Here is a 17,336-nt window from a genome sequence, read left to right as displayed (position 1 = left end):
GTGGCTCTGATACACTTGTAAAAGAACAAAAACCTCCCGTAAGGATTTTTATGGCATTAAAAGTAGATGATTCTCCTATTGGAGGCCCCATTGTAGGGTTGTAATTCACCATAAGAAGCAAATGTCCAGGTAAAGTCAGAATCCCGTGAGGACGGTCCAGGAATGAAACGACCTGGAAACTCCCAAAAGGACTGTTCTCTGGGGCTATTTACCAGCCTCTTCTCTTCTCTGTCTTGACCAGAAATTATTTTCTTGTAGGAAATAGAAATTCACTGAATAAGGCAGGGAATTTATTACATGGTTTAAGGAATTCTCTCAAAATGTATGACAGAAAACACAGCCAGGGTTTTCTAGGCTTAGCCTTGGAAATGAGAGCGTCAGGAACCAAGAATGTCATGTTGTTCTTACACACTTTTTCTTTTTCTTTTCTGTCTCCCCACAAGAGCTCCTTGGTCCCCCTGTGTCTATGCTGTATTCTCTTTCCCTCCTTCTTGCAGACTGTGTTTCTCTGATTGTTCAGTAGCCTACATACCCTCCCTAAATAGAGGAGATTGAGTCTTGGAATTTGCCTGACATTCTGGTTGCAGGCAGCTTAATGCCATTGTGTCCTAATTACAAATTGCCAGGAGGAGGACTATAGTCCAATTTGAATCCAAGGTCCAAACTCAGTCAAACCCCCATGACAAGGAGAGTTCTAAAGGGCTTCCTTTTTGGGTCTGAGAACAGGTTTGCAAAATATAAAGTGTGGAATTAAGAGGGAAATATTCCTGAAATTAATGTGACTTTTCTAGGATAATCTATTGTAGTTACATAACTCATCAGGTGAACACATATGAAAAAGCATTGACCAAATTTCTGAATTTCTTAAAATTTGATTACACCAAATCACTATTACATACTCTGTATGCATATGTTTTTGCAATTTTCATTATAATTTGCATTTTTGTCAGAGGGAAACACTAGTTACCTTGAATGTGTAGGTATTGCCTCTTGGTTGTCAGAATACAAAACAGACTTAAATTTATGCTTTCCCCCTACAGGGGATGTAATCATTTTTTTTAAATGACCAAAAAATAAACACAAACCTTCAGGAGTAATTTTACCAGCAACCTGGTTAATCTATTTCATGGTTTTATTCCCAGGGGCAAGGCATATGTGCTCAAATTAATGAGTGAATTTGGCTGATAAATTTGGAAGGTGCAGAAATGATTGATGTTTTGCTATATTTATATGTAATTGTATGAAAAGAATCTAGGTACACAGCACCATCACACATAGTCATTTCACTTAAGTTCAAGATATAATCAACTGTGTATTCAAAAATAAGTAAAACATAATTTATTTTATATTTTAGCAAATGTTTTAGGAAGCCAAATCAAACTTACAGACAAGACTAGTGACATCATGGAGTTTTATGGTTTAGTTTTATGGTGGACATTAATCAATTAATGACACGATCATTGTTGGTTATAAAAAGTGGCAAAGGCAGGAATGGAGAATTGTAAGCAGCTTTGAGAACATAAAATCAGGACCCATTGTGATCAGGTCTGGGGGCTGACGGCGGAGGAGTGATGTTTGCATGCAGTCGGATGGATGCATAGTCTTAAACCAGGAAAAGACCAGTTGAGGGAGAGGAAGCTTTGTGCAGCACTGGAGAAGGGAACAGCCGGCCAGGGCGGGTGGAGCCAGCATCTACAGGAGAGCTAAGAAAGGCTGGAGGGGCAGGTTCCACGCTCCCACGGGGCAGGGCTCTACACACATCCTGAGAACAGCAGGAGAGCATTCAATGGACTTAAGTAAATGAGCCGCAAGAGAAGATTTTCTTTCTTTTTAAGTTGGAGGAAATTGCTTTACAATGTTGTGTTAATTTCCCCTCTACACCAGTGTGAATCAGCTGTAAGTATACACAGATCCCCTCCTTCCTGACCTCCATCCCGGCCCCTTGTCCGATCCCTCTAGGCCATCACAGAGCACCAAGCTGAGCTCGCTGTGCCCTACAGCAGCTTCCCACAGCTATCTGTCCTACACGTGGTGGTGTGTATCTGTCAGCTCTACTCTCTGTTTTCATATTAGAAAGATTGCTCTCACTGCTGCGTTGAGAATGGCCTAAGAAGCAATGGATGTGAAAGAAGAAAGGTGTGAATGGAACAGTTAGGAAGCTGTAGGAAAGAGGTCATGGTGGCCTGAAGTGGTAGTCGTGATACAGTAGAGAACACTGCATGGGTGTGGAAAGAATTTCCAAAGAGTACTCAGCAAGTCTTGTTGAGGGACTGGATGAGGAGGTGTGACAGACTCGTTGCAAACACAGCCCTGATTCTTTACCCTGTCTGCATCCCCTTCACCATTTAACTTTGAAGCATCCTCTGCCTCTGTCTCTGGACTTGACCGTGTGCCTGGCTCTGGCCAATTGAATGAAGGAAAAGTGTGACTGTGGTACCTCCAAGTCTACGACTCAAGAAGCCTTGCTTTTCCTTGTGACTCTATCATCTCCACGAGGACATGTCCAAGGCGGCCAGCTGGAGCATAAAGGACACGTGGAGCAGATTCCAACTGCCCTGCTAGCCCTTTTGAGCCTGGTCCAGACCAGTGGACAGCCTTTGGGTGCCCAGCCCAGTGAGCGAGGCTGTCAGCAGACACAGAGCCCCCAACAAGTTCCCTGCTGACCCCGGACATGTGAGCAATAAATACTACCGTATTACGCCACTGAGGTTTTGTGATTTTTGTTGTTGTTGTTACAAACATTATTAGATAATTGATGCAGAAGCAAGGGAGAAAAATATTGGGAGCACAGTCATTCATATGCACTGCCATCATAGCTCAATATGTTATATTAGCATAATGCAGCATTTGGAGAGAATAGGAAATTGGATAGATAAATTTTGATTAGAGGAAATTATGACCCTGAAAAGTTCCTAAGACATAGTAAGTAATTAATCAACATTTTTCACAAGTTAGGTTTATAAAAGTCTTGGGCCTTATAGTGAATCATATGAGAAAAGAGGATCCCAAATGCATAGCTTAGATTTTTCACTTATTTTTCATACTTTGTCATATGCTTATAGTCAAAAAGAATTTTTTTATGTGTTCAATTAACCATGATCCTAAAAAAAAGGCAGAAAATCATATAGCACAGTGATGTGTAAGAAAAGAACAACTAAATTAAGCTGGCAGACTCCTGTGTTTTAGAGCATTTCCTGTTTCCTTGCAAGTTTTTGTTGGTTTTGTCCCTATTTTTGCACTGGCTCATCAGAGAGTCACAAAGAGGAAGACACAATTTATGGCAGACACAAAACAGTTCCCAACAGTGACACTGTTAGTTCAAAGTTGCATTTCTTCAAAGAAGACGTGAAAGGAGACAGTGAACAAAAAGCCCATTCCTGGGGCTTGACTGTGAAAGGAAAGCAGGTATGGGTCAGTCCACTTAAATGTCCCTGACCTCTATTTACTGATGTGCAAAGAGTTCCCACACTCTATCGTGGCTACTAGGGTGAGGGTTTATAGTATGTTTTTCTCTCAGATAAGAGAGAAATTCAGATATTTAGAGGAATAAAATTGCCTCCTTTTCTTTTCAACTTTGAGTGAGATTTCTTGATATTATTTTTGGATGTTCTTAAGGCGTTTTGAAATGTGAGTGTGTATAGAAATTATTAGGGAGTTTGTTAAACCATAGATCCCTGGAGATTCTGATGTTGTAGGTTTGGAGTAGGGCCCAAGAACCTGCATCGCTAGCAGGTTCCGGAGTGATGGTGATGCTACTGGTCCCTGTACCACATTTTTGAGTGGCAAGTGCCTCTATTCACAACTCCGAAGAGAAACATAAAAGCATTCTCTCAGGCAAATCATTTCCATCTTTTAAAAAAATAAACCTTGTCCTCAATAATTGGTCCTGCTTTCTCTTCACTGCTCCAAAAGCATGAGTGCAGATCAACATTCTATGTTGGAAAAAAAAAAAAGGCATATTGCTTCCTAATAATCCATTTGCAATAATGGAGATTTGTAAAAAGTTACTACTGCTTTCTGTCCTTTCTTGAGTCGCGTGCCTTCCAGCACTTCACAAAGTCCATCAAGCCAAGGAAGCAAAACATTCAGTTCAGTTCAGTCACTCAGTCATGGCCGACTCTTTGCGACCCCATGAACCGCAGCACGCCAGGCCTCCTTGTTCATCACCAACTCCCGGAGTTTACTCAAACTCATGTCCATCGAGTCGGTGATGCCATCCAGCCATCTCATCCTCTGTCGTCCCCTTCTCCTCCTGCCCCCAATCCCTCCCAGCATCAGGCTCTTTTCCAATGAGTCAACTCTTCGCATCAGGTGGCCAAAGTATTGGAGTTTCAGCTTCAGCATCAGTCCTTCCAGTGAACACCCAGGACTGATCTCCTTTGGGATGGACTGGTTGGATCTCCTTGCAGTTCAAGACACTCTTCAAGAGTCTTCTCCATCACCACAGTTCAAAAGCATCAATTCTTTGGTGCTCAGCTTTCTTTATAGTCCAACTCTCACATCCATACATGACCACTGGAAAAACCATAGCCTTGACTAGATGGACCTTTGTTGGCAAAGTAATGTCTCTGCTTTTTAATATGCTATCTAGGTTGGTCGTAACTTTTCTTCCAAGGAGTAAGCGTCTTTTAATTTCATGGCTGCAGTCACCATCTGCAGTGAATTTGGAGCCCCAAAAATAAAGTCTGACACTGTTTCCACTGTTTCCCCATCTATTTCCCATGAAGTGATAGGACCAGATGCCATGATCTTAGTTTTCTGAATGATGAGCTTTAAGCCAACTTTTTCACTCTCCTCTTTCACTTTCTTCAAGAGGCTTTTTAGTTCCTCTTCACTCTCTGCCATAAGGGTGGTGTCATCTGCATATCTGAAATTATTGATATTTCTCCCGGCAATCTTGATTCCAGCTTGTGCTTCTTCCAGCCCAGCATTTCTCATGATGTACTCTGCATAGAAGTTAAATAAGCAGGGTGACAATATACAGCCTTGACATACTCCTTTTCCTATTTGGAACCAGTCTGTTGGTCCATGTCCAGTTCTAACTGTTGCTTCCTGACCTGCATATAGGTTTCTCAAGAGGCAGGTCAGGTGGTCTGGTATTCCCATCTCTTGAAGAATTTTCCACAGTTTATTGTGATCCACACAGTCAAAGGCTTTGGCATCGTCAATAAAATGGAAATAGATGTTTTTCTGGAACTCTCTTGCTTTTTGATGATCCAGTGGATGTTGGCAATTTGATCTCTGGTTCCTCTGCCTTTTCTAAAACCAGCTTGAACATCTGGAAGTTCACAGTTCAAGTATTGCTGAAGCCTGGCTTGGAGAGTTTTTAGCATTATGAATCTTAAATGAGAGGATGTGAAGAGTTCTGTTACATCCTTTCTATACCTACAGTGGCTGTTAGAAGGAAGGCAGCTTAAAGATGCAACAAAGAAGAAAACCCATGGGTGGAAAGAGTTAAAGCTTCCTCCTCAATGAGGTAGCACTTTCTATTTGATCACCATTAGTATGTGTAGAAGACAGAGCAGCATTGTGTCCACTCTGCTGCAAAATTTTCTTGTTGAGCCTTATTGGGGCTATTCATTTTTTTTCCCCAGCTTTTCTCATGTCACTGACACAGTCTGAGTGTGTGACAAACAGTGAAGGTGGGTAAGAAAAGTGTTTCTGCCTTCCGCTCTTTCTTCTTAATTCTTCCTAGTTTGTGTTCATTTTATAAAATGAGTAGCTTGCATAAAATACAGAAAATCATAAGACTAAAAGAATTTGTGGGTATATTCCCCAAAGAAAATCACTGTTAGTACTTTAATTCATTTCCTTCCTTAATTTTTAGGTCTGTACAAACACATGAATTTTTTGTCGTTGTTGTTGTTACAAACATGCATATACAGGTTTGAAGCACTATTTTCTTTCTAATAATATCATGGACTCATCATGGTCCTATCACTTCATAGCAAATAGATGGGAAAACAATGGAAATAATGACAGACTATTTTCTTGGGCTCCAAAATCACTGCAGATGGTGACTGCAGTCATGAAATTAAAAGATGCTAGCTGCTTAGAAGAAAAGTTATGACAAATCTAGACAGTGTATTTAAAAGCAGAGACATTACTTTGCCAACAAAGGTCCATCTAGTCAAGGCTATGGTTTTTCCAGAAGTCATGTACAGATGTGAGAGTTGGACTATAAAGAAAGCTGAGTGCCAAAGAATTGATGCTTTTGAGTTGTGCTGTTGGAGAAGACTATTGAGAGTCCCTTGGACTGCAAAGAAATTCAACCAGTCAATCCTGAAGGAAATTAATTCTGAATATTCATTGGAGGGACTGATGCTAAAGCTGAAGCTCCAATACTTTGGCCACCTGATGTGAAGAGCTAACTCATTGGAAAAGACCCCGATGCTGGGAAAGATAAAAGGCAGGAGGAGAAGGGCATGACAGAGGGTGAGATGGTTGTATGGCATCACTGACTCTATGGACATGAGTCTGAGCAAACTCCAGGAGACAGTGCGGGACAGGGAGGCCAGGCGTGCTGCAATCCAGTGAGTCCCAAAGACTTGGACACAACTGAGCTACTGAACAGCAACATCATGGACATTTAAGCACAATTTCTATGCTGTAGAATTTTCATCTGTATCATTTATGGTAGTTTATTGAGCTAATTCTCTATTGCAGGTTTAGATGTTAAAACAAGCATTTCTCAATTTTTCTATGTCCTGGTCTCCCTCTTATACATTTCTTAGCTTCTAGAAAAGTAAGGACTAAGATCAGAGGAAAAGAAAAGCTCAAATCTGGAGAATACTAAAGTAGTAGGAACAGTGTTTTTCCTGGGGATATTGCACATCCCTGAATACCTGAAGCCTGAGTTTCAATTGGCCACTCACAGGGAGACAAGAGACAAAACCTGGGATCCCAACAAGTAAGAAGCAGAACCAAACTCTAGGAAAGGGGGGCTACACACATACAGGAGACCTTGAGTGTATCTGCTGAATTCAAAGCTATAAACTCTATAGGGCAGGACCTGTGGAGGGCATGTACTTCTGAGTACTTGTGATATTTGTTTTCTTTTTTTTTGAACTTTCATGGTTTTGCTGACTGTACAGATATGCTTAGTTTATGAAAGTTTATTGAGCCTTTACTTATATGTGTATATCTTTCTGTGCATCTATACTATAACAAAAAGTGAAAAAAGTCATAATGCCTATATGATTCCTCCCCCCCAAACTCATAAGGTGAGCACATCTTTTAACTTGTGCTAGAGTGGCACGGTTCCATATTCCTGACAGAAGTCAATGCACATCTGCTTTGTAGAAATGTAAATTAAACTCAGAATCCTTAAGTTCTGAGAACTCATAAGTACAAGAGTAAAATGAGCAACTTTGGAGAGAGTCAACAGAAACAACACACTTTAGAATCACACCTATAATGACAGTCAGTATTGGAATTACCAGATAATGAATATGAAATAATTATGATGCACATATTTAAGAAATAAAGGAGTATTAAAAGTGTGCCTAAGAAATAGGAAATATCAATATTGCACTTAACAGTGAAAGAATTGAATAATAATTCTAGAGTTGTAAAATGAATTTTAAATTAGAAAATCATCAGCATTTTAAAATAATATGCAATTTTAAAATGTCTACTCAGCAAGAAAAAGTGAAAACAAGTGAAATTAATTTAAATAATATTTTATTTAACCCAATAAATTCAGTTTTATTATTCCAACACACAATCAATGTAAGATTATTAATGAGGTAATTTAATTTTCTTCATACAAGTCTTTGATATCCAGAGTATATTTGACACTAAAACATGTCAATTTGGAATAGTCAGTTTTAGACCATTCTCTACACACACACACACATTTATACTCACTGGAACTTATTTTTTTCCACTATATGTAGTTCGGCATTGGTCCAAGGTGGACTTTATGAAGCAAAGCCCTTGATTTTAAATAGCTATGTGATTTTTTTATTACATTTTATATTTTATTATATTTTATACTTTGTATTTATATTTTTAAAATTTTATTTTACAATATATTTTTAAAGATTACTTTCCATTTACAGATATTGCAAAATATTGTCTATATGCCTCATGGTGCACAATATATCCTCGAGCCTACCTTACACTCAGCAGTTTGTATCTCCCAGTCCTCTGCTCCTACATGGCCCACCCCTCCACTGGTAGCCACTAGTTTGTTCTCTGTATCTGCAGTTAGGCTTCATTTTTGTTATATTCACTAGTTTGTTGTATTTTTTAAATTCCATATATAACTGATATTATACAATATTTATCTTTCCCTGTCTGACTTATTTCACTGAGCATAATGCCCTCCAAGTCCATACATGCTGATGCAAATGACACAATTTCATTCTTTTATGGCTGAGTAGTATTCCATTGTGCATATCCACCACATCTTCTTTATCCCTTCATCTGTTGATGGACACTTAGGTTGCTTCCATATCTTAGCAACTGTAAATAATGCTGCTGTGAACACTGAGATACATGTCTCATTTCAAATTAGTGGCATTAGTTTTTTTCAGGTATGTACCCAGGAGTGGAATTACTGGATCATATGCTTCCTTGGTGGCTCAGATGGTAAAGAATCTGCCTGCAATGCAGGAGACCTGGGTTTGATCCCTGGGCTGGGAAGATCCCCTGGAGGAGGGCCTGTCAACCCATTCCAGTATTCTTGCCTCAAGAATCCCCGTGGACAGAGAGCCTGCAGGCTATAGTCCATGGGATCGCAGAGTTGGACACTACTGAGCAGCTAAGCACAGAATAGCACATATAATAGTAGTTCTAGTTTTAGTTTTCTGAGAAACCTCTATACTGTTTTCCACAGTGGCTGCACCAAGTTACATTCCCACCAATAGTGTATGAGGATTCCCTTTCCTCCACATCCTTAGCAACATTTATTACTTGTTTTTTTTTTTTTTTTTTTTTTTTTTTTTTATGATAGCCATTGTGATAGGTGTGAGGTGATATCTCATTTTGGTTTTGATTTGCATTTATTTATAATTAGTGATGTTGAGCATCTTCTCATGTGTTTGTTGGCCATCTGCATTTCTTCTTTGGAAAAATGTCTATTCAGTTCTTCTGCCTATTTTAAAATCAAGTTGTTTGGAGTTTTGATGTTGAGTTGTATAAGCTATTCATTTATTTTTATCATTTGCAAATATTTTCTCCCATTCAGTAGGTTGTCTTTTTGTTTTGTTGATGGTTTCCTTTGCTGTGCAAATGCTTTTCATGTCAATTTGATGAAAGAGAAGTGTGTAATTTATTGAACCATTTCCTACCAAGAGAGATTTAAGTTCCTTTTTCCTGTTTCAAATAAGGGCACAAGGAGTACCTTTAAGCAAAAACTATTTGGACTTGTGTATTTCCAAGGCACAGAGTTTCAGATATGGTTTTGCCATGCAATGGATCATTTTAAGAGTAGCAGATTTGACACACCTGAAGAGCTAGTTAGTGATCTGGAAAAAAGATCTGAAGAAACTACCCAGAATGCAGTGTATAGAGAAAAGGGAATGAAAACATGAAAAAGCACTTCAGATGCACATATATCTACACGGAGACAAAAAGAAAAGAAGGGGGAAAAGAGAATGTTTTTTATTTCTTGTTTGGCCTTACCATGCAGCTTGCAGGATCTTAGTTTCTGACCAGGGATTGAACCTGTGCCCCCTGCAGTGAAAACTCAGAGTCCTAACCACTGAACCACCAGGGAAGTCCTAAAAGGAGTATTCTTAAATGTGATGCCTAAGAGTCTCCAGAGTAAATCAAAGACACCAGTCCTCAGATTAAAAGGTCCCAGTGAAGCCCAGGAAAAATAAATTAAAAGAAGCTCATCTCAATATATGATAGCGAATTCAGGGTACACAGAGGCTCTCACAATCGTTATTTCAAAAAGAAGACGAATAGCATGGACAAGGGGATAGCTATGAGAGTAGCAGCTGACTTTTGGAAGCAACTCTGGAAGGCAGGAGTCAGGGTATAAGACTGGTAAAATGCAGGTATTGAAAATACCTGTCAGTGTGTAAATGTATACCTTGAGAAAGAGCAAGAGGAAATTAAAATGTTTTCAAACACTGAGAGCTTTCACAAGTAGTGAACCTCACAAAGGCAGAGCATCAGGAATTTATTCAGGTAGAAAGAAAATAATCCCAGAAGGTATGCCTGGATGAAATGAAAGAAATCAAAACTAAAATAATGAATATGTTGTTAAACCTAAAATATATTGATTAAATGAAACAATAATAATATCTAATTTAGAACAGTAAAACAATCAAGATGGACCTGAATTCTGGACAACAACCGAATCTTATTTAATAGGAGTGACTGTTTTAAAGTTCATCTCTTATGTAGAGAGGACTGAAGTTACAGATGAACTTTAAATGTCTAAAGCTAATAATGCATGTTAAAATGGCCATAGGAGTCCCTAAAAAGTAGCAACTGAATGCAGAACTTTCGAGCTAGTAAGATGTTAAAAAAAAAAAAACGGGGAAAATAAACCTCAGTTGAAGTGGCACAGAGAAAGGGTAAATCAACACATAAAAAATAAGACAGACAGGTAGGAAATAAGCTGAGAGAAACAAAAATAAATGTATCTAGGCTCATCATCCATACAATAGAGAACTAAACTCACTACTAAAATTCAATGATTTTTTTTTCTGTTCCGATAAAAAAAAATGAATGCTTTTCAAAGACAGAGGCAACAGGAAAGTTGAAAACTAAAGGTATAGAGCAAATGCCTGTCATATACTAATTAAAAGAAAGTTTTTAGGAGTATAATAATACAAAATAAAGTCAAGTTATAGCAGAAAGCAATATTAGAGGGAAACAGGATCGTTTACATAACAATGAAAGTTTTTATTCATCCGAAAAATATGTTACAAATTTGTATGCATCTTGCAAAATAGACCTTAACTAAAGAAACTAAAGATGTGTAAAACTACATTTGTCGTCGTTCAGTCTCTCAGTCGTTTCCGACTCTTCAACTCCATGGACTGCAGCACACCAGGCTTCCCTGTCCTTCACCATCTCTGGGAGCTTGCTCAAACTAATGTCCATTGAGACGGTGATGCCATCCAACCATCTCACCCTCTGTTTTCCCCCTCTCCCCCTGCCTTCAACCTTTCCTAGCATCAGGGTCTTTTCTCATGAGTTGGCTGTTCACATCAGGTGGCCAAAGTATTGGAGCTTCAGCTTCAGCATCAGTCCCTCCAATGAATATTCAGGATTGATTTCCTTTAGGATTGACTGGTTTGATCTCCTTGCAGTCCAAGGGACTCTCAAGAGTCTTCTCCAACACCACAGTTCAAAAGCATCATTTCTTTGGTGCTCAGCTTTCTTTATGATCCAACTCTCACATCCCTACATAACTATTGGAAAAACCCTAGCTTTGACTTATATGGACCTTTGTTGGCAAAGTAACGTCTCTGCTTTTTAGTATGCTGTCTAGGTTGGTCATAGCTTTTCTTCCAAGGAGCAAGTGTCTTTTAATTTCATGGCTGCAGTCACCATCTGCAGTGATTTTGAAGCCAAGAAAATAAAGTCTGGCACTGTTTCCACTGTTTCCCCATCTATTTGCCATGAAGTGATGGGACCAGATGCCGTGATCTTAGTTTTCTGAGTGTTGAGTTTTAAGCCAACTTTTTCACTCTCCTCTTTCACTTTTCAAGAGGCTTTTTAGTTCCTCTTCACTTTCTGCTATAGGGGTGTCATCTGAATATCTGAGGTTATTGATATTTCTCCCAGCAATCTTGATTCCAGCTTGTGCTTCATCAAGTCCAGCGTTTCTCATGATGTATTCTGCATATAAGTTAAATTAGCAGAGTGACAGCATATAGCCTTGAAGGGAAGCTAAAAAATTCATGTGTATGTTAGAAGATTTCAATATATCTGTCTCTCTAAGTGATTGATGGGTTAATCAAACAAAAATAAGACTATAGATGTTTTGAACAATGTAACTAACAAGTTTGACATAATAGATACATTTAAAATATTGTTCCTGTCAATACATAGAAAATTTATGAAAATTAATGATACTCTAGGAGAAGGAAATGGCAGCACAGTCCAGTATTCTTGCCTGGAGAAACCTGTGGATGGAGGAGCCTGGCAGGCTGCTGTCCATAGGGTCACACAGAGTTGGACATAAATGAAGTGACTTAGCATGGGTGCATGCCTTGTAGAAGGAAATGGCAACCCACTCCAATGTTTTTGCCTGGAGAACCCCAGGGATGGAGGAGCCTGGTGGGCTGCCATCTATGGGGTCGCACGGAGTTGGACACGACTGAAGTGACTTAGCAGTAGCAGCAGCAGCAGACCAGAAAGAAAGTCTTTTAACTTTCCAAGATTTATAATCTTAGTACTACATACTCTAACTTCAACATAATTAAGTTAGTAATTAATAACGAAGTTATTTCGGAAAGAAAGGGATGTGGAAGGCAAGGGAAGGGTTAATTTGTCCAATAACAGGTCCCCCGAAGACTGGCCTTCCAGAAGAGGAACTGTCTCCTTCAAAGCTCCATGGAAACTGGCTGCAGTTTAGCACTTAAGATGTCAATTGAAGGCTTGGACTGCAGCCCTTGGATGAATCCTTCCAGGAGAGGGGCAGCGGCTATCAACACGGAGCTGACAGGAGAGAGCTGGGGCCAAGACTGCCGCATCTTATTTTACATTGTGTTGGATCCTCTCATCATGTAAGGGGAGACCCTCGTGCTTCCTCAGTCGTGAGTCTTAAAAACCTTCAGATGGGACTTCCCTGGTGGTCCAATGGTTAAGAATCCACCTGCCAATGCAGGGGACACGGGTTTGGAAAATAAACTGGTATTTGCAATCCAGTTGTACATTTACACCACCTGTGTCTAAGAACTTCCACTCCAGGGAAACATGCACACAGGTACGCAGGAGTGTCCTTCCTCTGCCGTTTTGTAAGCCAGTGAGGTTGCAACACATGAAACCATACCATTCTCTGCTTGGAGAAGAGCTGTGCTCACAGACAAGTGGAATCTAGGAAGGGCCACTTTATTGCTCCTTACAGAGGCTCCCAGAGAACCAACATTAGGGCATGAAATTCACAACGTCAGTTTCATATAGAGTTAGTGTAAATAACCAGGTAACATTTTTCATGTTGACATTATGGTTTCCAACATCTTTGGGAAATCAAAATAAAAAATTTGAATATACCACTACACTTCCTTAACTTTCTAGAATATATAGAACATGTAAACTTTTGACATCATAGCAACAAATGACTTACTGGTCAGCATAATTTTTCAATTTTCCATTGTTTACTTTGCTGCTGTGGAAAATCAACCAGTATTTGGGCTTGAGAATTTAATATTCATATATTTTTAAAAAAAAATTCTAAAATTCTAAAAAGTTTCTTTTGTCCTGTGAGTTTATATAGCTTAGACATAATGGAGCTGGTGTAGGCATAATACTCCTGACTGTTTAAGGGATCCCTTTAAAAATTCTTCAGGAAGTTAGCTTGCAAACACAAACATTCCAACAAAAACACATATTTACCTAGCTATCAGAGTTAGAAAAATCAGTAATTTTTATGCTTCCGTTTCATAGGTAAATTAGAATTTTATTTTGTTAAAATGGAGGTTTTTTTAAAATTTATGTTTGTTTACTTGGCATAATGTTGTCATAAAACGTATCCTACTCTTGATCTGGAATTCATTTTTCCTTTATGGTATTTCCCTTTGAGCTACATACCATATGGAGGTGTAGAAAAACACAGTTTTCCTGATTATTTACATTTTTGTGGACTAGGATCCCTTCAGGGATTGCATAAAAACCACACAAGACTTTTGGCCCCAAAAAAGTCACCAAAACAAGCTCCGTTATATGTTAGATATTCCTCATTTGGGATACATTCGTCTCTGCCTTCTTTTAAATTTTATTGTACCTGTTATTGTTGGTAGCCTGTGACTGTCCATCAGCGTCTCCTTTTCCAGGAGCTGGCATTGCCTTGTGACTTGCTTTAGCCAGAGGAATTGAGGTGAAGTAATGTGCGTCATTTCTGAATAGCAGCATTTAATTGTTAGGATAAAGATCCTGGAATGCTGAGTTATACCTGTGGGTATAGGATTGCTGCCCTTGAGAGTCGCCTGTACCCAACAAGTACAGAATTTGAAAGCAAGAGATAAATGTTTGTTGTGTTAAGATGCTGAGGTTTTAGAGATATTTGTTGCTGCAACCTAACTTAACCTGCCCTGAATAATGTAATATACATCTAATTACTTAAGGGAGAAATGCCTCTACTGATAAAGATATTATACTTCATCACCGGAATTTTATTATCAGAATTAAAATGAAATGTCACTCTGTTTCACTCTACTGACAGTGAGCTATTATTCCTCCAGTAATTCAGTCTCAAAATTTTGGAATTATCTGTGATCCGTCCATTTAATGATTTGCTAAATGCTCTTGATAGCATAAACAGAGACTGGGATAGACTATGGTTCTAATTCCTGTTGTTTAAGTTGCTAAAATTTTTAGGGGGGCAAGAGACATAGTATTCATGTGTCTCTGTTTCTATATTTTTTGTTTGTTTGTTTCTATATTTTTAAAAATCAGAATTGGGCTATGATACTTTGTGGGATATGGGATATGATACTTTAAAATTAATCTTCAGCTGTAATACTCTATGATGTTTTAGAATGTTTCTCAAGCAGGAATTTTTACTTTGCTCTGTTATGCACTTATTTTGTCACGGCCTTCCATCAGTTCATGCTCTGGACTCTTGCCCTTTCTGCACCCAGCTCAGGCCTTTCCTTCTTAGATCTCACCTTGATGTCCTCAAAAGTCTTTACTTCCTTTCTAGTGTATAGACCAGTTGCTAGAAGCCGTGGACCTTGTAGAGCTGAATGTTTAAAACCCATAAGCTTTTTCACCTTTCAGAAAGGTCTGGAAACCACATCTCAGGGGCAGAAGTGATAATGTCTACCATTGCTTTCCTAGCCCATACCTGTTACCAACATCAGTAATCAAATGCAATATTTGAGTGAAGGTACAACTTCAGAGTCATTGTCAACATCGAGCTTCAGGAAGTTACCACTTGTAAATCAGAGAATTAGACTTTCATTGAAATGTTTTTGTTGTCCCCGGTGTTGTAGTTAAGCATCCACCTTTAGCAGTGTTCTAGTCCTTCTCACTGGACCAATATTCATTGGAAGGACTGATGCTGAAGCTGAAACTCCAATACTTTGGCCACCTGATATGAAGATCTGACTCATTGGAAAAGACCCTGATGCTGAGAAAGACTGAAGGCAGGAGGAGAAGGGGACAACTGAAGATGAGATGGTTGGATGGCATCACCAACTCGATGGACATGAGTTTGAGCAAGCTCCAGGAGTTGCTGATGGACAGGGAAGCCTGATGCTGCAGTCTATGTGGTCGCAAAGAGTCAGACACAACTGAGCAACCAAACTGAATTGAGTCCTTCTCAAGCAATTCACCCCCACAATCTATTTCATTTTCCACAGGAGAGTCTGTTGTGGCTTTATATTCTTACTCATATTACTCCCTCCATTTATAATGATTTCTATGAAAACAGTCACACCTATTTCTCCAGTACAAACTCAAATTTCTATTCCCCCGCTGCCTTCTCCAACCCTACATGGTCTCCTTTAAAAATGTTTACTGAGTGATATCTCCCACTTTCTGAGTGCCACACCCTTCCCCCATGACTCTAGTATTTCTGGAATTTACCAATAGAGTGTATACATATTAGCATATAGTTACTATCAATTCTGGTAGCATTTAAAAATGAACAAATACTTTATTAATCACAGCTGCACCTATTGGTTTTAAATGTAAAAGAATTCACATCCAGAAAGCATTTATTCAGGCTGCTGACTTTATTTGGTACACATAGGAATTCCACCTTGGAAGAAGTCTATGACACTCTACTTGTCCATGACCACAGTGGGAAACACTTCATTAAGAAGTTTATGATGCTTTCCCTTCTTAGTGAGTTATATTTCTTTAGGGTAGGAATCACATCTAACATTTTCTGTAGCATGGCACCTTTCCCAGGCTCTTGGCACCATCCCCAGCTACCAGGGGATAAGGATAAGCAGACACAGAAGAGAAGAATTGCTTATTTCACTAAAATACTGCAGCTAACACACTGTTTAGAGATGCTGAGACATGCACCAAGTATGAAATAAATAGGGAGAAAGGCAAGGCAAGAATATTTGTTCTATCTCAATGTTTCCCAAAATACGGCCCAGTGGACTGGTACCAGTTTGTGGTGTAAAGTGCGTAGATTGAGAGTAAATATTTAGAAGGTTCTAACCAATTTTCCTGTTATTCTTTTTCTGGTAATATTCATTCCAATTTCATTTCCTTGACTGTTGAATCTAATAATGGAAGTCTGGGCTTGTAGTTTGTGTGGTTTGGCTTATTTTTTATTTCACTTTCTAATAGCCATTCTTAAAATTCTACAAATGCATGTATAGATATATAGATATAGATATATATCCTTGATAGATTGGAAATTAAAAATAAACTGGCCCATCATTATAGATCATTTGAGAATTATTTATTTATCTATCTATATTCTGATTTTTCTCCAGATCTTTTCCCTATGTGAAAAAGGATTTCTACTAGCATCAAAATGTCTATTTTTGGTTATTCTTTGAGAAGAGGAAATGTTTTATCTTGAAGACTTTTCTTAGTGATAATATCAGTTCAATAATTATGCAGCAGCTGTTCAGCTTTTAATTTAGAGACCTGAAACCAACTCACCCTCCTTCCTCAGCGAGTGCTATTATATTTAGGAAAATCAAGAAAACTGAATAGGTGGTGAACAGTTGGACTGTCCAACTGAAACTTTGAATTTCATGCATTTGGCTAGTTCTACCTTTAAATCACAAATATTGTTAAACATGGATTTTTGTCCCTGAAGAATGAATAACTGTTATATCCTAGGAACAGATGACATATTGTGCTCAGAAATAGGTTTCTATCCACAAATGCTGGCATTTAGAGGTTACCAGCCGTATTTAGGATATAGGAGGTATGAAGCCCATTACAAGACTATAATTTGAGAGTTGCTGAAGTCATGTGGGGATTTGGTTCGCCTACATTTTCATTTAAATTATATTCACAAGTAATGCCATTGTGGATGAAGTCGTATCATTAAAAGTGTCAGACACTTCAGACTCCATTTCCATGTGCCCTATTATATGAAGACCTGCAACTTGAAATTCTCTCCAGACTAATCTGAGAGGAAAATATAGGCTTTCATTCTGAATACATCCCAGAAGGGATTAAGTGACCTGATTTCAAGAAAAAAAAAAAGGAACAGGCTATGTGATGAC

The sequence above is a fragment of the Dama dama genome, chromosome 23 (assembly GCF_033118175.1).
Source record: "Dama dama isolate Ldn47 chromosome 23, ASM3311817v1, whole genome shotgun sequence".
Lineage (NCBI taxonomy): Eukaryota > Metazoa > Chordata > Mammalia > Artiodactyla > Cervidae > Dama > Dama dama.
The sequence above is the reverse complement of the archived record's forward strand: the minus strand, read 5'-3'. Positions refer to the sequence as shown.